The sequence below is a fragment of the Hippopotamus amphibius genome, chromosome 4 (assembly GCF_030028045.1).
Source record: "Hippopotamus amphibius kiboko isolate mHipAmp2 chromosome 4, mHipAmp2.hap2, whole genome shotgun sequence".
Taxonomy (NCBI): Eukaryota; Metazoa; Chordata; class Mammalia; order Artiodactyla; family Hippopotamidae; genus Hippopotamus; species Hippopotamus amphibius.
In genome coordinates this window covers 100,225,342-100,250,616 of record NC_080189.1, presented here as the reverse complement: position 1 = coordinate 100,250,616, position 25,275 = coordinate 100,225,342, and the positions used below count along the sequence as shown (strand labels likewise).

General features: G+C 41.9%; 1 non-coding gene and 1 pseudogene across 1 annotated transcript; one reads left to right on the top strand and one right to left on the bottom strand.

Annotated features, from left to right (window-relative positions):
- Window positions 1-9,601: 9,601 nt before the first annotated feature.
- LOC130851915 (60S ribosomal protein L21-like) lies at window positions 9,602-24,784 on the bottom strand (annotated as a pseudogene).
- LOC130852727 (U6 spliceosomal RNA) lies at window positions 23,942-24,045 on the top strand. The gene has a single exon (XR_009053454.1). It is a non-coding gene; the product is annotated as a U6 spliceosomal RNA (small nuclear RNA).
- Window positions 24,785-25,275: the final 491 nt, after the last annotated feature.

Genomic DNA, 25,275 nt, shown 5'->3' with positions numbered 1-25,275 from the left:
GTAAATAGTGTTGCAATGAACATTGGAGTGCATGTGTCTTTTTTAATTATGGTGTTCTCTGGATATATGCCCAGTAGTGGGATTGCTGGGTCATATGGTAACTCTATTTTTAGTTGTGCAAGGAACCTCCATACTGTTCTCCATAGTGGCTGTATCAATTTACATTCCCACCAACCATGTAAAAGGGTTCTCTTTTCTCCACATCCTCCCCAGCATTTACTGTTTGTAGATTTTCTGATAATGCCCATTCTAACCAGTGTGAGGTGATACTTCACTATAGTTTTGATTTGCATTTCTCTAATAATCAGCGACGTTGAGCAGCTTTTCACATAATATCCATCCATCAATATGTCTTCTTTGGAGGAATGCCTATTTAAGTCTTCTGCCCATTTTTTGATTGGGTTGTTTATTTTTTTGATATTGAGTTGCATGGACTGTTTATATTTTTTGGAGATTAATCCTTTGTTGATTCATCTGCAAATATTTTCTCCCATTCTGAGGGCTGTCTTTTCATCTTGCTTATAGTTTCCTTTGCTGTGCAGAAGCTTTGAAGTTTCATTAGGTCCCACTTATTTATTTTTGTTTTTATTTCCATTACTCAAGGAGGTGGGTCAAAAAAGATTTTGCTGTGATTTATGTCAGAGAGTGTTCCTCCTCTGTTTTCCTCTAGGAGTTTTATAGCATCTGGTCTTACATTTAGGTCTTTTATCCATTTTGAGTTTATTTTTGTGTATAGTGTTAGGGAGTGTTCTAATTTCATTCTTTTACATGTAGCTGTCCAGTTTCCCCAGAACCACTTATTGAAGAGGCTGCCTTTTCTTCATTGTATATCCTTGCCTCCTTTGTCATAGGTTAGGTGACCATAGTTTATTTCTGGGCTTTTTATCCTGTTCCATTGATCTATATTTCTGTTTTTGTGCCAGTACCACACTGTCTTATCACTGTAGCCTTGTAGTATAGTTTGAGGTCAGGAAGACCGATTCCACCAACTCTGTCTTCCTTCTCAAGGTTGCTTTGGCTATTTGGGGTCTTTTGCATTTCCATACAAATCCTAAATTTTCTTGTTCTCTTTCTGTGAAAACTGCCATTGGTAATTTGATAGGGATTGTATTGAATCTGTAAATCGCTTTAGGTAGTATAGTCATTTTCACAATGTTGATCCTTCCAATCCAAGAACATGGGATATCACTCCATCTGTTTGTGTCGTCTTTGATTTCTTTCATGAGTGTCTTATAGTTTTCTGAGTACAGGTCTTTTACCTCCTTGGTTAGGTTTATTCCCAGGTATTTTATTCTTTTTGTTGCAATAGTGAATAGGATTGTTTCCTTAATTTCTCTTTCTGATCTTTCATTGTTAGCATATAGAAATGCAAGATATTTCTGTGTGTTATTTTGTATCCTGCAACTTTACCAAATTCATTGATTAGCTCAAGTAGCTTTCTGGTGGCATCTTTAGGCTTTTCTATGTATAGTATCATGTCATCTGCGAACAGTGACAGTTTTACTTCTTTTCCAATTTGGATTCCTTTTATTTCTTCTTCTTCTCCGATTGCTGTGGCAAGGACTTCTAAAATTATGTTGAATAGTAGTGGCGAGAGTGGATATCCTTGTCTTGTTCCCGATCTTAGAGGGAATGCTTTCAGCTTTTCACCATTAAGAGTGATGTTTGCTGTGGGTTTGTCATATATGGCCCTTATAATGTTGAGGTAGGTTCCCTCTATGCCCACCTTCTGGAGAGTTTTTATCATAAATGGATGTTGACTTTTGTCAAAAGATTTTTCTGCATCTGTTGAGATGATGGTGTGGTTTTTATCCTTCAGTTTAATATGGTGTATCACATTGATTGATTTGCATATATTGAAGAATCCTTGCATTCCATGGATAAACCCCACTTGATCATGGTGTATGATCTTTTTAATGTGTTGTTGGATTCTGTTGGCTAGTATTTTGTTGAGGATATTTGCATCTAAATTCATAAGTGATATTGGTCTGTGGTTTTCTTTTTGTGTGGTATCTTTGTCTGGTTTTGGTATCAGGATGATGGTGGCCTCATAGAATGAGTTTGGGAGTGTTCCTTCCTCTGCAATGTTTTGGAAGAGCTTGAGAAGGATGGGTGTTAGCTCTTCTCTAAATGTTTGATAAAATTCACCTGTGAATGCGTCTGGTCCTGGATTTTTGTTTGTTGGGAGATTTTTAATCACAGTTTCAATTTCATTGCTTGTGGTTGGTCTGTTCATATTTTCCATGTCTACCTGATTCAGTCTTGGAAGGTTATACCTTTCTAAGAATCTGTCCATTTCATCCAGGTTGTCCATTTTATCGGCATATAGTTGCTTGTAGTATTCTCTTATGGTGCTTTTTATTTCTGCCGTGTCTGTTGTAACTTCTCCTGTTTCCTTTCTAATTTTATTGCTTTGAGTCCTCTCCCTCTTTTTCTTGATGAGTCTTGCCAGAGGTTTATCAATTTTATTTATCTTCTCAAAGAACCAGCTTTTAGTTTTATTGATGTTTGCTATTGTTTTCTTTGTCTCTATTTCATTTATTTCTGCTCTGATCTTTATGATCTCTCTCCAACTACTCACTTTGGGTTTTGTTTGCTCTTCTTTCTCTAGTTTCTTTAGGTGTAAGGTTAGATTGTTTAGTTGGGATGTTTCTTGTTTCTTGAGGTAGGATTGTATCACTGTAAACTTCCCTCTTAGAACTGCTTTTACTTCATCCCATAGGTTTTGGATCATTGTGTTTTCATTGTCATTTGTCTCTAGGTATTTTTTGATTTCCTCTTTGATTTCTTCAGTGATCTCTCAGTTATTTAGTAGCATATTGTTTAGCCTCCATGTGTTTGTGTTTTTTACAGTTTTTTTCCTGTAATTGATTTCTAATCTCATACTATTATAGTTGGAAAAGATGCTTGATATGATTTCAATTTTCTTAAATTTACCAAGGCTTGTTTTGTGACCCAAAATGTGATCTATCCTGGAGAATGTTCCATGTGCACTTGAGAAGAATGTGTAATCTGCTGTTTTTGGATGTAACGTCCTATAGATATCTATTAAATCTAGCTGGTTTATTGTGCCATTTAAAGCTTGTGTTTCCTGATTAATTTTCTGTCTGGATGATCTGTCCATTGGTGTGAGTGGGGTGCAAATACATTTTTTTGTAGGGGGTTTCTGCTAGTCATTAGAAGCAGACCTCACCATGTAGGGATTTAGTTCCTTTTCTAGATATGAGAGATGCAAGGGTTGGGCTCATAAACTCAGCTCCTGAAAACACCTATCTAAAGACCTGTTCCACCCATTTTCCAAAGCATAGAGTGTCTCATTCCTGGTCTCCACCCTTAATTCCCTTCAGGGGATGTGGAAGGTCAGCAGCTGCAGCAATACATGTAATTTAATCATTGTAGTAGAGGTAGATGACAAGTGCCCATGGCAAGTGCCAATTTATAGTTGACAAATTAAACAAAAGAGATGTAGCCATCTTATATAAAGCCCATTTAAATATAACCATTTTATACACTTTAATCTCAATTTTGCCAACCTTTATACCTTTAACTTTAGCTATTATTAGGATCCAATCAACAAGCTTTTATCTTACAGGAGGAGTTCTAAAAGTTTTTCTTCTTTTTGTTCTCTGTCAGTTTTCATCTATTTTTATGAGTATATAAAAGGCTCTAGGATCCCCAGAATGGGGTTATGCTGAGGAACTCAGATCCTTTGGCCTAATTGTTGCCCCAAATAACTGCTGGTCAGGTGTCTCAGTGTAAATTTTTTCTAGCCACTTAAATATATACTTTAAAACTGGGGTAAATAGAACAGACTTGTTTGATTTTTAAAGTTGGGGACCAGTAGGGGGTCCCTTTTGGCCCATTTAACCTTAGGTAGTATAGTAATGTCAAAACCTTGTGTTTTAATCACATAAATGGCCATCTTGTTTACCCCGTTTTAAATAACCATCTCTAGATTTCTTTATTCATTTGAGACAATTCCTTCAAAATTTCTACTTTGTTGAAAATAGTATCTAGACTTTCCTTACAGGATTTTTCCTGTTAATGTCAATTATTCTAATGCTTTATTAGCATCTGTAAGACCCACTGAGGGGAAGCAAAGACCATAAGTGAAGCTTCCCAATCCATTTTTTTCTTGTTTTAAACTAAAGTTCTTAGGTTAACCATTAGATATATCTATACTTGTTTTTTTAATCTCTCATTTGATGTTTGTTTTATATGTACCAATAAAACAGCTGTTTATGAGAGTGCCCTAAATTTACCAATTTGTTGGTTTCTCCAATTTAAAAGGATCCATCATTTGGCCATTAACAAAACACACACACATTCACACAGAGCATCCTAGGAAGATCAGGTAGAATATTTACATCTTAAAGGCACAGGAAGAGAAATGTAAGTTTCCCCCTAGAAGGCCTTTGTTAAAAGTTAGAATTTTGAAAAAATAATTTTATTAAGCCAGCTTTTCAACTCAACTTCATACACAATAAAAAGATGCATACATTTATAAATACATAAATATAAAACATGCATACATTTATAAATCATACATTTATAAATATTCCATTTATCAGCTCCAAGCACCCACACTTCCCCACCTCAACCCTATCACAGTCCAATTCAATTTGTAGAGTTTCCTGCCTGGTAAAGATGAAAGTGATCACCCTTCACGGATGTTTCCAGCAGTATACACGGGGCTTCCATTCTCTTCCTGGCTGGGGTCTGGCAGCACCTGTGGTGGTTTCCAGAGAGGAAGGGTGGGGCCAGCCTGATGCTGGGGGCGGGGCCAGGTTTGGGAGCTGGAGGTGAGTGGGACCGGGACTTTGGTGGCGATGCTCTGGGTGCAGGCCCACAAAGAGCAGCCTGGATACCCATGCCAATGGCTAGGCTTGCTGGTGTCTCTGTTGTCCCACTGCCACCCCTCCTCCCTTGGCTGGCCATCTCCTGTTGGTTCCAACAATGATCACCCCCAGCTCCACAGCCCCTGTCCAGCCTCAGGGCTCACCCAGGACCATCTCATGGGCTCCCCTGGGCTCCCACACCTGCCCACCCTTGCTCCCACCTCCTTCCCTTTTTAGTATAAAAGAAGCCTGAATTCTAACTCAGGCAACATGGTTTTTCAACAGACGTGAGTCTGCCATCTTCTTGGTCTGCCAGCTTTCCAAATAAAGTCGTATTCCTTGCCTCAACACCTTGTCTCCTGTTCATTGCCCTGTCAGGCAGCGAAGAGACTGAGCTTGGACTCGGTAACACTCGGACTGTTTCTCACCCAGCCTGACTGTGACCCACTTTGTTCCCACCCCCTTGGGTCCCTCCATTGGCCTTGGTCTTGTGCGCAGAGCAGGACAGTGTGGCCAGTGGTCACAGGCTGAGGTACAGATGCTGGCTGACCCGCGTGCACCCATGGTGACCACGCAGAAAGGACACCGCACCAGGGCCTGTGCGGTGCAGGCTCACCTGCCCACAGAGAGGCCAGGCCTCTGCTCCTGGCTCCAGGAGGTCACTTTGTGTCTGCTGGGCGTGTCCATGCTCTATGGGCTTTCCTCCAGGCTGGTCTGTGCTGATGGCGTGATGCATGATGGGGCTTCCTGAGTCCCCTTCCCCCTCCCCTGGGGGGCTGTAGGCCAAGGTCGGGCACATTTACATGACAGACCCCAAAAAACCCTACCCCTCAGGACCCAGGTGGGCCTCCCTGGGTGGCCACACCTGAGGGACCCCCAACCCTGCTCCTGAACTCTGCCCTTGGCCGATTTTAACCTGCATTCTAAGCAACCATGGGCCAGCTGGAAAGAGAGGGAGCTTGTTCACACGCCCCTCCCAGTGCGGGGGCGGGGGGGGCTCTCATGGGCAGCCCCCTCCCAGGGCATGGGGCCCATCTGGGCAGGTACTTCATCAGGGCTCAGCACATAGCCCTTGTTGCAGACCACCCCCTGCCCACCTGTTGATCAGAGCTGATCCTGAGCACCTCAGCATAGGACCTGAACTAACAAACAGGTCTGTGACCCTGGGCTTCACTCTGTGCAACCTTCCTCTACATGGTCTTCCAGAGTCTTCCACTGCACCTGGGACACTGGGCTCTTGTCTCCACCCACCACCCCTCTTCTCCCTGACTCCTGGGTTCTTCTCATTAGGAGGGGGTTTTTTTGAAATTGCCTCTCACTCATGGGCCGGTGGAAATGATTAGAAAACCAGCCGGAAAAAGCATAAATGGTACTCAATAAATATTACTGAATGAATGAAAACTAACAGCACACATACACAATGTTTCATCTACAGACAGTGCTTGTGGGGATCGGCTCCTGATCTACAAATTAGACCATTTTCCTTGAAGTGGAAATTGATGGCCTCCTTTGCCCATTCGTCTGTGTGTTAGAGCAAAACTGAAGCTATTAATCAAAAAGAGTCTTGACCTTGCCTGGGTTCCACCCAATTACAAATGGAAACTGGGGAGCTTTCCATGTGGCATGTATCCTACTAGGGTCCTCAACTTACACAAACTGTCAAACTTAACTCCCCGCTTAGCTGCTAAGCACGTTGGTCTGCACTCAGCCAGCAACATGGCTTACCTGTTCTTCAGTGATTACTGAAAGGATAATGTTGAAGTCACTGCCACTTACTTTTACCAAAACCTAGTTCAGAGTTTTATAAAGGACTGTCAGGCAGTCTCTATTTTCCTCTAGATATAAGATTTATGCTCAGATCATTGATCTCACTTTTATGTAAAATCTGAAATAGTCAAACTCATAAAAGCATAGAGTAGAATGGTCGTTGCCAGGAGTTGGGGGTAGGATGAGGGGCAGGGGGATAGGGAGATATTGGTCAAAGGGCACAAAGCTTTAATTATGCAAGATGAGTAAGTTCTGGAGATCTACGTACAGCATGGTGACTAACGTTAACAATACCATACTGTATACTTGAAATTTGCTAAAGCAGTAGATTTTAAGTATTCTTACCATACATACCCACAAAAAAAAAAAAAGAAAGAGAGAAAAGATGAAGAAAATGGTAACTATGTGAGGCAACGGATGTGTTAATTAGCTAGATTGTGGCAATCATTTCACAATGTATACATATATCAAAACATCAAGTTGTTCATTTTAAATATATACAATTCCCATTTGTCAATTATACCTCAATAAAGCTATTTAAAAAAAAAGAGAGAGAGAAAAGAAAACCAGCCAGAGCTGCAGCCCCATGTCTATCCTGACCCTCAGGACCTCATACCTGTTCCTTGCACCTGGCTGGCACAACAAGGCCCATTTTCTGCAATGATGAGCCCCTGATGAATAAGGATTGGCTGACCTGGGCAGCCTGATCTGGCCGGCCAGCCCTTCCCAGGTGTGCCTGGGTTGAGGTCTGTATAAACACTCTCTAGGCAGCAAGAGCACCGCAGCTGTACCTGACATCATACTTCATGCCCCATCAGCAGCCATGCTGTTGGGCTGGGCTGGTGGGAGGGGTGAGGGGCCATGGCCTTGAGGGTGTGTTGCAGTGCAAATAGAAGTGATAATGTTCTTTTTCCTCTTGAGAGCAAGGAAAACAAAGAGAACCTCGATCAGGCTACAGGAGGAGGATAACCTGGCCGGAAAGAGTGAATCATTCCTTGTTTTACTTAGCTGTCACTAATCTGTAGTAACTAGATTTTAACTCCCTGATACTTAACTCTGTGTGAGTTACATCCTGTCTCTCACTCCCTAGCCCTATTACTTCTCTGGACCCTATGCGGCTATTGTAACAAAATCATTCCTCTAGTTTGTTTTGCATTTCAGAAAGGAGGTCCCCAGCCGACAAACCAGAGACAGACAGTCAACAAACTGCCAGACCCCAGTTACCGGGTGGCCTGACGCCAGCTGTGGCTGTTTTAGAATAATGCGAAGGAAAAAGGATGCAAGCCCTCCATCACCTCGCTCCTTTTCACAGACCCCAGACTGCGAGCCCCACGTATAATATCTTCCCTGACTCCCAGGGACAAGGGCACAGTTCTTGAGGCACTAGCCTGCTGTGTCCTCCCTTTGCCTGGTAAAGAAAAATACAGCCATCTCTCTCTTCCTCCAAAATCTCTGTCTCCTTATTTCTATTCGGCCTCGGTGCGCAGAGTAGCTGTTATTACAGTTAACAGGTGGCCCAGTCTGAGTGGGGCTCTGCTGGACCTTCCACAGGAGTTGCTGGGCTGCTACCTGCTAAGGAAGAGGATTTGTCACCCACACCTGCATTGCAAGCTCCCCCCAGGCAGAGGTGAGGAAGAAAGAAACAAACAAACAGTGAGGGCCAGGACAGGAGGGGTAACTCAGGTAGGTAAATGGAAAGCTTTCAGAAAAACACCTGGGCTAGGATGATCCCGCATGGTCTGCGGGTACCAACTCAGAAAAGATGCTGTCACTGGCATGGCTCCAAGCCCTCTTCTCCAGCCTGTAAGGTCTTTGCACGTATTTAGGTGTTTTCCCTGGGAAGGGTGGATAAGGTTCAGGAGCAGTCGGCCTGGGGGCCAGTTAACGTTTACTCAGAGATGCCTCTGCACGTTCCACCCGCTTTCCAATGAGAACGCTGCTTGCCAGGGGGCTGCTGGCTGCATGTGAGAAAACTGCCCGCCTCTAACAGACTTCAGAATTGTTCATCAGTGTAGCAAGTGTCCTGATAGGGTTTTCATCTGTGTAACTGGCGGGTTCTTAATTAGTAACATGAATGGTGACATCAAAGGTCCTCAATCAGGATTGAAATACCCCCCACATGTACAGGTGTAAGAACCTGCAGAGGCCACGTGCAGACAGCACCCTTAAGGATGGACCTCAGACTTGATCCCTCAATACTCTGGTGTCCAGACACTGCTTTAGGATTTCTGGGGGCCCAATGCGGACTCTAACAGTCCTGTAATCCAGCCTCTATCTGCCTTTGGTGAGACCCACACTTCCAGGATCCTACAGAGCAGGGTCTGTGCGACTGTTCTGTGGCTTCTCCAACAAATGACCACAAGCTGTGTGGTTTAAAACAACAGGAATTCATCCTCCCCCAGTCCTGGGGACCAGGTACCTGAGATTAAGGTGTTGCAGGGCTGAGGTCCTTCCAGAGGCTCCAGGGGAGGGCTCTTCCTGCCTTTTCCAGCTTCTGGGGGCTCCAGGCATAACCAGGCTTGTGGCTACATCCCTCCCACCTCTGCCTTCGTCTTCACGTGCCTTCCCCTCTGTGAATGATTTCTCTACGTTTAACTTTTTTCCTACAAGTGGCGCTATTTCATTCTTTTACATGTCTGGGTCATGTTCCATTGTGTACATGTGTCACTTCTTGATCCATTGATCTTTCTATAGATGTTTTGTTGGACTCCATGTCTTGGCTATTGTAAATGGTGCTGCAGTGCACTGTTGGGTGCATTTTGTTTTCAAATTTTGGTTTTCGCCACATATACTCTTAGGGGTGGGACTACTGATTCATGTGGTGGCTCTATTTTTACCTTTTAAAGGCAATTCCATAATGTTCTCTATTGTGGCTGTTATCATTTACATCCCTCCATCAACAAAAATGTTTCTTTTTCTCCATGCCCTCTCCACCATTTATTCATTGTATTTTTTCTTTCCCCTACAGTCCAGGGCTTTTATTTTCTTTACACCCATCATGCCATGAACTCGTAGGGAATGGGCTCCAGCAGTTTAGGCTCCTTTCCGTTAGTTCTCACGAAGTGTGCTTCTCTAGGTGGAGCAGGCTAGTGCTTTAGCTGAACCCAAGTACCCTTCTCTTTGGCTTCCTTCTTTTTCTGATCATTTTCCTTCACCCGTTTCAGGAAGCTGTCTCGGCTTTTAGAGTGCTTAATATGCTCGATACGCACATTAATTCTCTTGGCAAGAATCTTGCCCTTAACTTGTTTGTTTACAGTGATGCCAATAGCATGGCTGGGTAACATTGTAGACTCTTCCAGTTTTGCCATGGTAACATCTGTGGGGCGTTCCTTTTTGAAGAGTGCCCATTCCCTTGATATCTGCAATATCACCTTTCTTGTAGATTTGCATGTATGTGGCCAAAGGAACAACTCCGTGTTTTCTAAAAGGCCTAGAGAACATGCAGTGGGTGCCCTCCCTCTTCCCCTGTGTTGGTCATTTTGGCGAATTCCTGGAAGATGGCTCTTCAGGCCGAAAGCCATTGTATATTTTTGACGATGGCCTTTCACCTGGTGCAAGGTTATCTCTCGTTGGAATTTTGACTTGCATGTATCTGATAATTGCTATGTTGAGCATGTTTTCATGGGTTGTTTTTTAGGTTTTTTGTTTTTTGGGTTTTTTTTGTAAACAGTGTGCATAGAATTTGCCTGTTGAAATTGCCTTTTTGAAAGTCTGCCGTTTGCAATTATTTTTGAACACTTGCCCCTGGACATTTTTTGAGGGCAGGTATCATTTAGAGCCCAGCAGTCCTTATGGATATTAAGCGGCCGTAAGCAATTTTTTTGAGGTTTCTTCTTCGGGAAAGGCCCTCAGGCCTCAGGACTTCCTCCTGCCCAACTCTGGTTACCCTGGCAACCAGAGCCTTAGGCGAATTCCTCTTTGGGGCTTGTAAATTAGGGTGGAATATGCTAGAACAAACACCCAAATTGTGTCTCATTACCAATTTTTTAAATTAGATTAATTTTTATTTTTGCTTGGAGTAACATTCATATACAATGTTGTGTATGTTGTAGGTGTACAGAATCTTTTTCAGTTTCAGTATATATATATATATGTATATATACACACACACATATACACATGTGGGAAACAAAGTTCACCTGTCCAATGACCAAAGAAAGGACTTGGAAGCTCAGAGCACAGCAAAGCGAGACTTTAATAATGGTCTTGCAAGAGCAGGTGTCTGGGACAGGCACACGGAAAATGATCACGGAAAATGTTTTTATCCCTGGTCCATAAATACCCCACCCCCTCCAGTTCCTCACTGGCTGAGTACCACAGGGTTCACACGCTTTCCCGAACATTGCCTACCAATGAGGTTACAATATGTCCTTTGTCACTATTTGATTGGAGGGCTTAGACTTCCCTCATGATGACGTCATGACAGCTACCATGCCTCCCTTTGTTCTGCTACCCTTGACGGGAACCTTTGCCCATTACTTTCTGGTACGAGACTTTGGTCACATCCACAAACTTTTACTATATTCCTTGGAAATGAATCACCAGATTTCTGTTATCTCGCTCTCTCTCTCTCTCTCTCTCACACACACACACACACACACACACACATATCTTTGGCATCTTTTCCCATATAGATTTTTAGAGAGTGTTGAGACCCTCCCTTGGTCTACATAGGTCTTATTGATTATTTATATTTGAAATAGTTCTGTTTGTTGATCCCAACATCCTAATTTATCCCTTTACCCCTTCTGACCCCTTTGGTAACCATATATTTGTTAAGTCCTTGAGCATGTTTATGTTTTCTCAATTAGTTCAATGGTGTGTATTTTTGGATTCCAGTCATAAGTGATATTATATGATATTTCTCTTTCTGGTTCTGACTTACTTAGTATGATTTCTCTAGGTTTATCTATTTTCCTGCAGATGGCATTATTTCATTCTTTTACAAGGCCTAGTCATATTTCATTGTGTACAAGTATCATTTCTTTTTTATCTCTTCATTTGTCCATGGACATTTTGTATGTCTCCACATCTTGGATTTTGTAAATGGTCCTGCAGTGCATGTTTCAGTGCAGGTGTCTTTTCAAATTCTGGTTTTGGGGGGTTTTGTTTGTCTGTTTGTTTTTTGCATATACTCTTAGGTGTAGCACATATGATAACTCTATTTTTTTCCATAATGTTCTCTATAGTGGCTGTTACCATTTACATCACACCAGCACCATAAAAGGATTTCCTTTTCTCCATGCCCTCTCCACCATTTATTCATTGTAAATTTTGTTGTTGGCATTTTAGCCCAGTGCAAGGTGATCCCTCGTTGTGGTTTTGATTTGCATGTCTCTGCTAATTGCTTTGCTGAGCATGTTTATATAGGCTCTTTTTCTTCATAAACAGTGTGAGCAGAATTTACCTGTTGAAATTGCCTTCTTGAAAGTCTGCCCTATTTTCAATTATTTTCGAATACATAGGCCTGGACGCCTTTTGAGGGCAAGTATGAAAATGTATACATACACAATCACAAGGTCCTGGCACAAGAGCAGATATCATTAATGCAATGATGCAAAAAATACTCTCTTCTATTCTTTTTATTTTATTATACTGGCACTTTGTTGTATCTTTTTACTTTTCACATATTTTCAGCTAACTAAAGAATTTTTCTACTTCAACATGGTAGGTAGAAAAATAAAAACACCATTTTCTCCCAGAAAAAAAAAAATTATCTATGCATATATATTTTGGGCACCCAGTTTCTAGACTCTGAAAATGCAAATCTTGAGGTCATTTTAGCTCATCTCCTTACAATAATCAAGCATGAAGTGGCTTTTAAAAATACCTTTGACATCTGTTTCTTCCTTTATATCTCTCCTACCACCATTATATTAAAAGTTCTTACCACTGAAAAGAGTTTTCTTATTGGTACCTTGCTTTTTATCCAACTTTATCACAATGTAATTGATGTATACCCTTGTGTAAGCTTAAGATATGTAATGTGATAATTTGATATATGTATATATTGCAAAATGATCACCACAATAATGTTAGTTAACACATCTACCACCTCACATGGTTATAACTTTTTGTGCATGTGGTGGAAAATTTAAAAAAACTACTCTCTTAGCAACTTTCAAGTATACAACACAGTATTTTTAACTATGGTCACCATGCTGCACATTATAACCCCAAGACATTTATCTTATAACTGGAAGTTTGTATCTTTGGACCAACATCTTCCTATTTCTCCCATTTCCTCACCCTTTGCCCCTGGCAACCATCAATTGGTTCTCTGAGCTAGGGTTTTATAGATTCTACATATAAGTGAAATCATACAGTATTTGTCTTTCTCCATCTGACTTATTTCACTTAGCATAAAGCCCTCAGAGTTCATCCATGTTGTTGCAAATGTCAAGATTTCTTTCTCGTCCTTCCTTCCTTCCTTCCTTCCTGTGCTGCACAGCTTACAGGATCTTAGTTCCCCGACCAGGGATTGAACCTGGTCCCTTGACAGTGAAAGTGCAGGGTGCTAACCACTGTGCAACCAGGGAATTCCCAGGATTTCATGTTTTAAGGCTGTATAATAGTCTATCTATAATAGTCTGTCTGTCTATCTATCTATCTATCTATCTATCTATCTATCTATCTAATCTATCTATCTATCATCTATCTATCTATCTCACATCTTCTGTATCCTTTCATCTGTTGATGGGCACTTAGGTTGTTTCCATATCTTGGCTACTGTGAAAAATGCTACAGTAAACATGGGGGTACAAATAGTCTCTTCAAGATGGCGATTTCATTTCCTTCATATACAAACCCAGACATGAGATTGCTGGATTATAGTTCTGTTGGCAACTTTTTGAGGAATCTCCGTACTGTTCTCCATAGTGGCTACACCAACTTACATTCCCAGCAACAGTGAACCAAGGTTCCTTTTTTGCCACATCCTTCCCAACACTTGCTATTTCTTGTCTTTTGACGGCCATTCTGACAAGTGTGTGTGATACACCTCTTAACGGTTTATAACTAATAATATTTATAGCACTCTGATCAAGTTTACCCTTTTTTTGCATGGCTTTATCGTATAAAATGTCTCAGCTTCAACCCTATTGCCTGCAAAGACAGCACTGTGCTTTGTTACCTGGCTTTCAAGAATATCCACATCACCTTTACCCTTAAGCAGACCTTCCTCATTTCTTCCCACTTATGTAAAAGGGGTCCCACCACTAGCCTTTAGGTTCATCACTGTACTCTTGGAGACTAACCCAGGGTCTGGAATATACTGTGCATCCAGTTCAAGTTTGCAAATTGAGCTTGATGTGTTCCTCACTCCTGCTGCTTAGGGAGCATCCTCACCATCTCACCCTTGGCCCACACTCCTTATATCCCCTGTCTGGGCACATCCTACCCAGCCCTTAAAGTCCACTAATCTCCCGCTTATCTGTGACACATTCTCACACTCCCACACTCTCTTCTTTCTCTGCAATATTTTTGCCTTTAAAATATTTCACCATGAGCTTTAGTTGTTTCAACAAGCAAATTATAACCTTCCTAAAAAAGACACCTCCTCATTTTTTGATGCTTTCGCTATAATATATGCAGAGTGCTAAGCATATAATAGATATCAGGAAATTATTTCTTGATAGATAATTTTATATACTAATACTTTAGCAAATATTTTTTAAGTATTTTATTTAATTAATTTATTTTGGGGCTGTGTTGGGTCTTTGTTGCTGCACACGTGCTTTCTCTAGTTGCGGCGAGCGGGGACTACTCTTCATTGTGGCGTGAGGGCTCCTCATTGCAGTGGCTTCTCTTGTTGTGGAACATGGGCTCTAGATGTGTGGGTTTCAGTAGTTGCAGCACATGGGCTCAATAGTTATTTCACACAGGCTTAGTTGCTCTGTGGCATGTGGGATCTTCCTGGACCAGAGCTGGAACCCATGTCCCCTGCATTGGCAGGCAGATTCTTAACCACTGTGCCACCTAGGACGCCCTGCATTGCTGTTTTAAACCAACTCATCATCTGACTGATTGACTTCTAAGAGTTGTTTGCAATTTTTACCCACTCTTCCAAAAGGGAGAAAAGTCTTTCTTGTGCCTCTTTTCATTTCCGGTCTTGGGGACTCTTGCAGGTCTTGTTCCAATAGACACTGATCACAGATAATCAATAAATGTTTCAGTTATATCCAACTACAAAAACATGCATTATGCATCCTCTTTCAAAGTTATCAAAATCTAACCTCTACTCATTGCTGTGAAGTTTTCAGCCTCCATCCCCATTGCTTGCAGGGGGAAGTCTGTGAGAGTAATTGAAGATGTGTTCTTACAAGCTATTTTCAAGACTACTTGCAATTTTCCAAATATGGGCACTAATACAGCCCAATTGGGATTAGGCTTACCTCATAGAATAAACATATATTCAGTAATTTTCACCAGGTACTGTGCCTGCTTCATGCAGCAATTAAGACCAGCAACAAATGATTTCTGAAATAGAATTGAAAGGAAGAAGACATGATTACCTCTGACAACATTTCAGCCAATAGCCAAGACAGATATACTTTTACTATTTTTGTGAATGAATTTAATCAAATTTGGAGATTTCAGATTTAGTCTTATTTCACACGTGAAAATAAAATATATATCACCTAGTTGTTTCACTTTAATATAAAGTATCATGAACTTTTATTACAAGATACAAAAAAAGGTCCTGAATGAGTAATGAAAGACGTGTGAGTGTTAGAGAAGACCTATACCCACGGTGCTGCTGCAGATGAGTGCGTGTAAATGTGCCAGAGGGAGGAAGCGGGGTTCAAGGGCACTCTGCACAGTCTGTGACCATTTGATGCTTGTCTTTGTACTGATGTCCTCATCTTATCAGTCCCTGGCTCCTCTCTAGACCTCTCTCAAGGTGACTTCTTTTTTCTCCACTCCTTTATCCCACTTTCTTCTATATATGTCTTCAGTCTATCTGAGCAAAGCCTGATTTTCTGGCAGAAGACAGCAGGTATTCGTGTGTCTTTGCACCTGACCACAGGCATCTCGGTGAGGCCACAGGCTGTCTCTCCGCAGTGCACTGTGCTTTTACAGCCAGATGCGATTCCCCAAGTTTTTGAGGAAATTCACTCAATGACTTTGTGCAGGCTGATGGTTATGTGGGACTTAAAATATTTGAAATTATTTATTTAAAAAAATTGTATTGATGTAGTTGATTTATTACAATGTTGTGTTGAAATTGCTTATATAACATCAGTTCCAATAACTCTGCAAGCTCCGAAACCAATTAAAAGTCATCAAAAATCCACTTCTACTACTCACCTCCTGTCTGGGAATACTGTCTCAGACCACTTAGTAGTTATCCATGATAATTATGGGGTCGACAGGCTGAAGAAGATAAATTATTTTAAAGGACATTTTTTCTTACATGTCTAACTTATATAGTTGGCTGAGTATACATGTGTCAGGGCATTTTAGAGCTTAGGTGGCACTTCCTGATCCCAGAATTTATTGAAAAGAAACCTCCTCTGTTAATATCTGCTTCAAATACGGCATGTGCAGTGAATTCCCTGGTGGCGCCGTGCTTAAGAATCTGCCTGCTAATGCAGTGGACGCATGTTCAAGCCCTGGCCCAGGAAGATCCCACAAGCCTCAGAGCAACTAAGCCCGTGCGCCACAACTACTGAGCCTGCGCTTTAAAGCCGGCAAGCCACAACTACTGAACCTTGTGCCACAACTACTAAAGCCCATGTGCCTAGAGCCCATGCTCCACAACGAGAGAAGCCAACTCAATGAGAAGCCCACGCACCGCAACAAAAGAGTAACCCCGCTCACCACAAGTAGAGAAAGCCTGCATGCAGCAGCAAAGACCCAACGCAGCCAATTAAATAATTTAAAAAAATTTTTTTTAAAAATATGGCATGTGCATTTTTTCACTTTTATTTAAGGAAAACTGGTGGTAACTCTGTGAAGGACAAACACTTCAGGGTGAACAGATTAACAGATTTGATCTTTGACTCAGCGTCAGCACTCAAGCGTCACTAACAATCAATTTGTCATGAGACAGTTTCAGAAAGTTTATCTGTCGCGATCATGATCTGGGGTGTATTTACCCCAAAATTGCACTGCTGTGTGTCTGTCGTGGTGGCTCCCTAGGAAAGAATGCGTCGGTTGCTCTGTGGTCCATGCTTCTTCGTGGGCTGTCGTTGCCCTTGTGATGAAGGGAGCCACTGCGGACTGGAGAGTAGCTTCTGTGAGTCCTGTCCTCTCACACTCAGCGTGGTTCTCACACGCTCAGCTGGCCTTCCCTGCTTGGAGACCTGGAGCAATTTAATTAGTGGCCTGACCTGTCCTAGCAGCTGTCTTTCGGATGCATTTCAACTACCTACAGTTTTTCCCTCAGCTGACTGAGAGGAACTCAATGCAACTGCGATGATTGTAACATGTACTAACTCTCTCTGAGACTGGTAAGTGTTGCTCCAACCTCCACAATATTGTCGTGGCCAATTACCTTTCTCTGCAGAACATTTCCTAGACTTTGCTTGTACTCATTCATTAAAAAATTGTCTTCAAGCACATACAGTACCACTAATATTAGCACAGAGTCAAAAGTTAGTACTTGGTAATCAGTGAATTTTTATATATGATGTTATTTTCTTCAGTATTTAAGAGAACAGGCTCTGTAGAACATGGTGAAACAAAAATGAATATGAGATTAAACAAGAAACTGGACTATGAAAAACGATTGTGGTATTAATTAACGTAGCCAATTGTTACTCTTCCCACCATTCACTTTCCATTGTTTCTCCCTTATGGGTTTATTTGTGTTTACTGAGTGGAATGAGGCAAGGGAAAGCCATTCTCCAAATCCCTTTCTGCAACATTGATATCAGTTTTCATTATTCAATTGGGAAAGAATATTTTGTGAAATGATAACTTTAGGATTAAAAGAAGAAGAAGAGCTTGGTTTAGGAGGCATAATCTGCTAAAGAATATTAGGGAATAATTTGTTCTATAAGAAAGAGCTCTGTAGGACCTTCCCTCTTCGTGGGGTATTGGTGTTTAGGAAGGAATAAAGGATGTGCACAGAGAGAGACAGGGGAAGCTCAGGTGAATGAGTAGATACTTGGCTGGACAAGTTTGCTACAAGGAAGACAGATGAAGCTGTTGTCAGTTTCTACAGTCAATGATTTAGAGGCTTATGAAACTAAAGTATAAGTAGGTGATAAAATGTGTCCATTAGTAACTCAGGTAGGATTCCCCTTTCCCATTACGTAGCTCAGAATTGTTTGCTAGAGCTGTCTTGTCTCCATCATATTCACTCATGTTTCTCTGGTGTCTGGGGATCTGCATCTTAACAAAAGTAAAACTCTTGCTCTACAGCCTTAGCAAAGCCTCCGATTAAAAGTAATTTTGAAGGAAGAAGTAGAGATGCTCCCTGACCACACATGCAGTGTATTGGGTATCTCAGCACCCTGGCCTTCTTTCGGATTCCTGAACAACAGGCTAATTTTTTCCCTGTTACAGCCCCCTTTGTGCTTGGAATAGTATCTCCCAATCTATGCAAAGCTGCCCCTTTCACACCATTCCATCTTTCTTCTCTCTGAGATGTCCCTGCCCCCCTCAATCCTTGTCCAATTGATCTCTTTAATAGTTTTTGTGGCCTTTATTGTTATGTATAATTAATTAATTAATTTCTTCCATGCTAAGCGATAACCCCATAAGAACAGAAGTGTTATGTGTCTCACACACGGCTTTACCACCAGAGCCTTCATACTTTCCACCAAGGTTTGGGTCACCCTACCTATTAGAGAAACACATATGACGGTTACATAGATGTTATGGAAAAATAATCATTATGCCTATAAAAGAAGCAAATTGCTAGCACTTGTTACAACTAAAATATGTTGCAAATAAACTCAAATGTTAATCCAGAACACCGACATATCTCACAAAAAGTTAAAGGCATCTTGTTGAGATTTTGTTGTGGTTTGAGTTTCTCAAGAGTTGATGATTTATGGCATGATGATGTGTTTTTAATTTATTGGCTAACTTTTCCTGTGTCACGGAGTAACATTTACTGAGGGCTCTTAGGTGCATTTCTTAGGAAGAGGAGCCAAAAGTAGGTAAGTGATTTCAGGAAAGCTACAGTCGCTTTTATGTTTCTGCATGAAATGGCCTGTACAGTAAACTCATTCGGTGAATGATGAGATAATCAACATATCTGGAGCTAACAACAACCCAGTTACCACTGCTGATGTTGCTATTATAAATTTGCTATAGAAAAAATTGGTTTATTCAAGACAGATCCTTCTTACTAAGTAGTCCAGTGTATGACTGACATGGTGCCCCAATTTCATAAGAAACCATAACATGGACAATAGGATAGAGGAGAAAATATTGGGTTGCCCAAAAAGTTTGTTCGATGTTTTCTGTAAGATGGCTCTAGTAGCGCTTAGTTGTCTTTAACTTCATTCAAAACAATTTTGTTAGATTGTATTGAGACAGCTGTCATATCAATGTACATTTTTTTTAAAAAATCAAAAACGGCGAATTTTTCTGTAGCCATTTTAATACTGAAGTTGGAAAAGAAAAGCAACATTTTTGGCATTTTATGCTTTATTACTTCAAGAAAGGTAAAAATGCAACTGAAACACAGAAAAAGATTTGTGCAGTGTATGGAGAAGGTGCTGTGACTGATCAAATGTGTAAAAAAGTGGTTTGTGAAGCTTTGTGCAGGAGATTTCTCACTGGATGATGCCCCATGGTCAGGTAGACCAGTTGAAGTTGACAGCGATCAAACTGAGCATTAACTGAGAACAATCAACGTTATACCACATGGGAGACAGCGACATACTCACAATATCCAAATCAAGCGTTGAAAATCATTTGCACCAGCTTCGTTATGTTAGTCACTTTGATATTTGGGTTCCACATAATTTAAGAGAAAAAAAACTTTCTTGACTGTATTTCTGCATGCAATTCTCTACTTAAACATGATGAAAATGTTCCATTTTTAAAACAGATCATGAAGGGCGATGGAAAGTGGCTCTGTACAATAATGTGGAACGGAAGAGATCGTGGGGCAAGTGAAATGAAACACAACCAACCACACCAAAGGCCAGTCTTCATCCAAAGAAGGTGATGTCATGTATATGGTGGGATTGGGAGTCCTCTATTATGAGCTCCTTCCGAGAAACCAAACAATTAATTCCAACAAGTGCTGCTCACAATTAGACCAGCTGTAAGCAGCACTCCATGAAATGCATCCAGAATTAGTAAACTGAAAATGCATAATCTTCCATTAGGATAACGCAAGACTGCATGTTTCTTTGATGACCAGGCAAAAACTGTTACAGCATGGCTGGGAAGTTCTGACTCATCTGCCATATTCATCAGGCATTACACCTTCGGATTTCCATTTATTTCAGTCTTTACAAAATTCTCTTAATGGAAAAAAATTTCAATTCCCTGGAAGACTGTAAAAGGTACCTGGAACAGTTCTTCGCTCAAAAAGATAAAAAGTTCTGGGAAGATGGAATTGTGCAGTTGCCTAAAAAAGGGCAGAAAGTAATGAAACAAAATGGTGAATACATTGGTCAATAAAATTCTTGTAAAAATGAAAAATATGTCTTTTATTTTCACTTAAAAACCGAAGTCACTTTTTGACCAACAAATATATAAAGTGAGACCTCGCATAATATTTTTAAAGATGCTTGAGTGGCAGAATCAGTAAGGCTACTTTTTTCTTAATAGCTCTGATAATGTTAATTACAAACCTTTAGACTAGCAGTGACATGAACTTACAACAGATACCTTCAGATTTGGGGCTAAAATTAGATTACTTTTTTCTCATTTTAAAATTTGTTTTAAAAATAGTCTATTATAAATTAGAGGTACCCTTACACATTGCAATGACTATCTTACAAATTTTGAAGAAATAATTCATTTTGTTTTTTTAATTTATTATTTTTTAATATTTATTTGGGCTGCGCCAGGTCTTAGTTGTGGCATGCAGAAATTTTTTTAGTTGTGGCATGCATGCAGGATCTAGTTCCCAGATCAGGGATCAAACCCGGACCCCCTGCCTTGGGAACACGGAGTCTTACCCACTCAGACCACCAGGGAAGTCCCAGAAATATTTCATTTTGAATGTAAGTTATTTGGTGGATTACAATTTACTTCAATATCTGAGGACTTGCTATTTACTAGTCAAACAATATAATTCTATTTTTTTTTAATTTAAGCCAAAAAAACCTGTTTCGATAAGCTATTCCACAAACGGAGAAAAAAAATTTTTTTTTCAAGAAAAAAAAAGTCTTACATTCTTTTTTTAATTAATTAATTAATTTATTTATTTATTTATTTTATTGGCTGGGTTGGGTCTCCGTTGCTACATGCAGGCTTTCTTTAGTTGTGGCATGCAGGGCTACTCTTTGTTGTGGTGTGTGGGCTTCTCATTGCCACGACTTCTCTTGTTGTGGAGCCCAGGCTCTAGGTGTGAGGGCTTCAATAGATGTGGCACGTGGGCTCAGTAGTTGTGGCTTATGGGATTAGTTGCTCTGCGGCATGTGGGATCTTCCAGGGCCAGGACTCGAACCCATGTCCCCTGCATTGGCAGGTAGATTCTTTTTTTTTTTTAAGAACTTTTATTGAGATAGTCAACATACAATAAACTGCATATATTTAGAGTGTACAATTTGGTATCCCAATCTCCCAATTCATTCCTCCTGCCAACTCTCCCCGCTTTCCCCACTTGGTGTCCATGTGTTTGTTCTCTACATCTGGGTCTCTATTTCTGCGTTGCCAACCAGTAGATTTGTACCATTTTTCTATATTCTGCATGTATGTGTTAATATACGATACTTGTTTTTCTCTTTCTGACTCACTTCACTCTGTATGACAGCCTCTAGGTCCATCCATGTCTCTACAAATGTCTGTTTCATTGCTTCTTACAGCTGAGGTCTGCTGGTCAGTCCTCACCTTCAGTCCCCAGTTCCATGGCAATTATTAGTGGTTACCGCTGGAGATGGACTGGGTCCAACCTAAGAACCGGACGGGGTCCAGGGTCAAATTGGGTCCCATTTGAGCTAGACTGGGTCAAGCGGGAGACCTTGGGTAGATATCACGTGAAGGTTAGTTGCTCATGGAGATCTTGGATATACTGGAAGCTGCTTGGTCTGGCTCCAAGGAACCCAATCTGGCTAGAAGAAGTGGGATCCCTTATATCTGAAGTGTTGATGGTGCCATTTCCCAGCACCCCTGGTTATTTTATGTTTAAGAACTATACTCCCAAACGTTCCAAATATCCAACCCAATGACCAGGTTTTACTAAAAAACAACCGAGGATTACAACGACAATGATGGGGAATGTGATTGTTCATTTAAGAATTGCGCTTGAGAGCAAGGGATTCCCAACGTGTAGAGGCAGAGAGGACGCCTACTTCGGTGGGTATGCAGAAGCTTACAAAGCTTCATGATTCCAACATAGCTTCATTAAATGACTCGTTACAGAAGTCTAATGTAAAATTAAAGACATAAAAGATACCTAAAACAAAATACAAGGGGCTGACGTGAACCCTACTGCTCCCCCCTTTCCATTTTCACCCAAGTACTTGTGTTTTACTGCTTCTCTGTCGGAACTGCATTTCTACTCTGAAAGGATTATTACACAGCTATCCTTTACAACAAAACTACCTGCAGATTAAGTGCCTCAGGTACTTTCACACCTTGGTCAAAGAGTGAACTAAAGGCTATGGTTAAAGAATTTTGTAAACCTAGGGAGGAATCTACCTTCTTACTCCCACCATATCTTTTGATGTGTATAAACATTATCAGTTTGGCCAGTTCTTGGAATTCATAAAAATGAAACCAATCAAAATGTACACATTTATGTCTGACACTTTTACGTAGTGTTTCTGAGTGCCATCCAATTTTTGGTGTGGATAAGCAGTTCAATATGTCTTTATGGTTAAGTAATTGACATTGTAAGAATATATAAAAAATATCATACCCTTCAAGATTGAGGGGTGAAATATCTCAAAGAGGGATCTTTTAAGCAGATAGGGTAAGTTTTCCCCAGAGAAAGAAAACCAGTCATGACTTTCTTGACAGAAGGGAAGCCATTTTGACCTAAGCCATTTTGTGATCGTAGCCTGATTACAGTGCTTGCCCTTGAACGGGTCTCAGTAATGAATATCTTAAGGGAACAAAAGAATGCGAAACAAATGACTATTAATCAGGCAAGAGAAGTAACAATAGCAAAGATAATGCATCAGTTGTAAAGACTCCTGGTTCTCTTTCTTTCTTTTTAAAGTTTTATTTATTTATTTATTTGTTTGTTTGTTTGTTTATTGGCTGCGTTGGGTCTTTGTTGCTGCACACGGGCTTTCTCTAGTTGTGGCAAGCTGAGGGCTACGTTGTGGTGAGCAGCCTTCTCATTGCGGTGGCTTCTCTTGTTGCAGAGCATGGGCTCTAGGTGTGCGGGCTTCAGTAGTTGCAGCACATGGGCTCAGTCGTTGTGGTTCACGGGCTCTAGAGCGCAGGCCCAGTAATTGTGGTGCATGGGCTTACTTGCATGTGTGATCTTCCCAGACCAGGCTCGAACCCGTGTCCCCTGAGTTGGCAAGTGGATTCTTAACCACTGCGTCACCAGGAAAGTCCCCTCCCAGTTCTCTTTCAATGTAAAGATTAGCCTGAAGTGCTCAACCACCAGGTCAGCTGGAACCTAAGGGATGATATTGACCTTTTCTGACCCTCTTGACTTCCAGCAACTGAAGTTTGGACTATAGACTGCCCAGGCCCCTTCATGAATATGGGACATATCCTCAGTTTAAAACCTCCCCAATTTTCCTTTTCAGGGAGACACTGCTTTGGGAAAGATCCCCAGGGTTCTCCTCACTTACTGTAATAAATCCTCCCTTCTCCCTGTCTTTGGCTGGGTTGTATCTTCTGGCTTGCCACCCATCAAGAGGGGAACCCAGTTTTCACGTAACAGCTCTAATAGGTGAGCAGTGATACATCATTGCTGTATTAATTTGTAATTACTGAGGGTATATGATGTTGAGCACACTTGTGTATACTATCTGTATATACTTTTTGGCCAGGTGTCTGTTTAGTTCTTTACCTAATTTTAAGGGGGTTATTGGTGTTAGAGGTCTTTGCATATTTGAGACAAATCCTTTAATAGATATGTGTTTGCAACTATTTTTCTCCCAGTTTGTGAATTGTCTTTTAATTTTCTGAATAAGGTCTTTCACAGAGTACAAATCTTCATGAAGTTCACAGTATGACTTTTTTTCTTTGTGGATGGCCCTTTCTGTGGTGTGTGTTAAAACTCAGTGCTCATAGTACTTGCTTCCGCAGCACATATGCTAAAATTGGAACAATTCCGAGAGGATGAGCATGGCCCCTGCGCACGGGTGACACACAAATTCGTGAAGGTTCCATTTTTGAAATATTGTAACAAATTCAATAAAGACTTTAAAAATGGTCCACATCAAAACATTTTTTAAAAAACTTAAGATGTGTGACTGTATAAAAAAACCCAAAACTCAGCGCTTATGATCTACATGACCAAACCCAAGCTCATGTGTTTTTCTTTCTGTTTTCTTCCATAATTTTGAATCCTTTTGCATTTAAAACTTGTCTATGAATAATTTTTGAGTGAATTTGGTGTACGTTGTAAACTTTGCGTCTGCATTCATTTCACGCCAAATAGTTTCCAATTAATTGCTTGTTAACTCCTTTTGGAGAAGTTATGGGATATAGTGTCCGTCTCAGTTTGAATTAACACGGGTTAATGGGTTCAGCAGTCCTGGGAGCGGGAGCGCTGTCTCCAGCGACAGGTGAGGGAGGCGCGGCCTGCACTTCCCGCACGGACCACAAGGTGACGCCGAGCTCGCGTCTCTGCCCCACAGCGCCTGCGCGTGCGCGAGGCCCGGGCTCTGAGCGCAGGTGAGTGGAGCTGTGACTCCTGACGCACCTCCCAGGCTTCGCTGGGGCGCCCCGGTCAGCATCGCTGCCGGCGGGAGCGCAGGCTCCTCGGGACTCGCTGGGGTTTTGGCTTCAGGATCACACGGGCCACATGCACGCCGAGGGGAGTTGGGTTTCCTGAGGATGCAGGCGGCGCGGGGAGGAGGCGCTTCCTGCGGGCGACCGAGGCCTGCGGGGTCCTGTTTAAGCAGCCGCATCCGCGGGCTGCTCCCCACGCTGCCCCCCCCCCCCCCATTCGGTGCTATTGTTAGTCTCGTCTCACCGGTTAGATGCGCAGTGCCTTGCCCCAGGTGACAGGGCCATGAGGTGTGACGCTAGGGCTGGAGGCGGGGACCGCTGTGGCGGCATCCGGAGGCCGGGAGGGGCAGGCAGGGGGAGGGCCGCGCCTCGTAGGGACCCTGCCGCCCCGCAGCCGCCCTCTTACACGTCCAGGGCGGCTCGGAGCTCCACATGTCCCCGCACCCCCGCAGCCTCCCTGGCGAGCATCCCCCCCGCCCCGGGCGTGCTGTGGGGGAAAGTCCGCTCCTCCCGCTCTGCTGAGCTGCCCCCCGGGTGCGGCCCCCGCACCACCTTCCAGACCTGGACACGCACAGGACGCTGAGGGTGGTCTGTGCCTTCACAGGGCCTCCTGGGCTAGAGGGTAGGGTGGAGAGGGGGGCTGATGAGGGCGGGAAATTGGGGTGCGGTG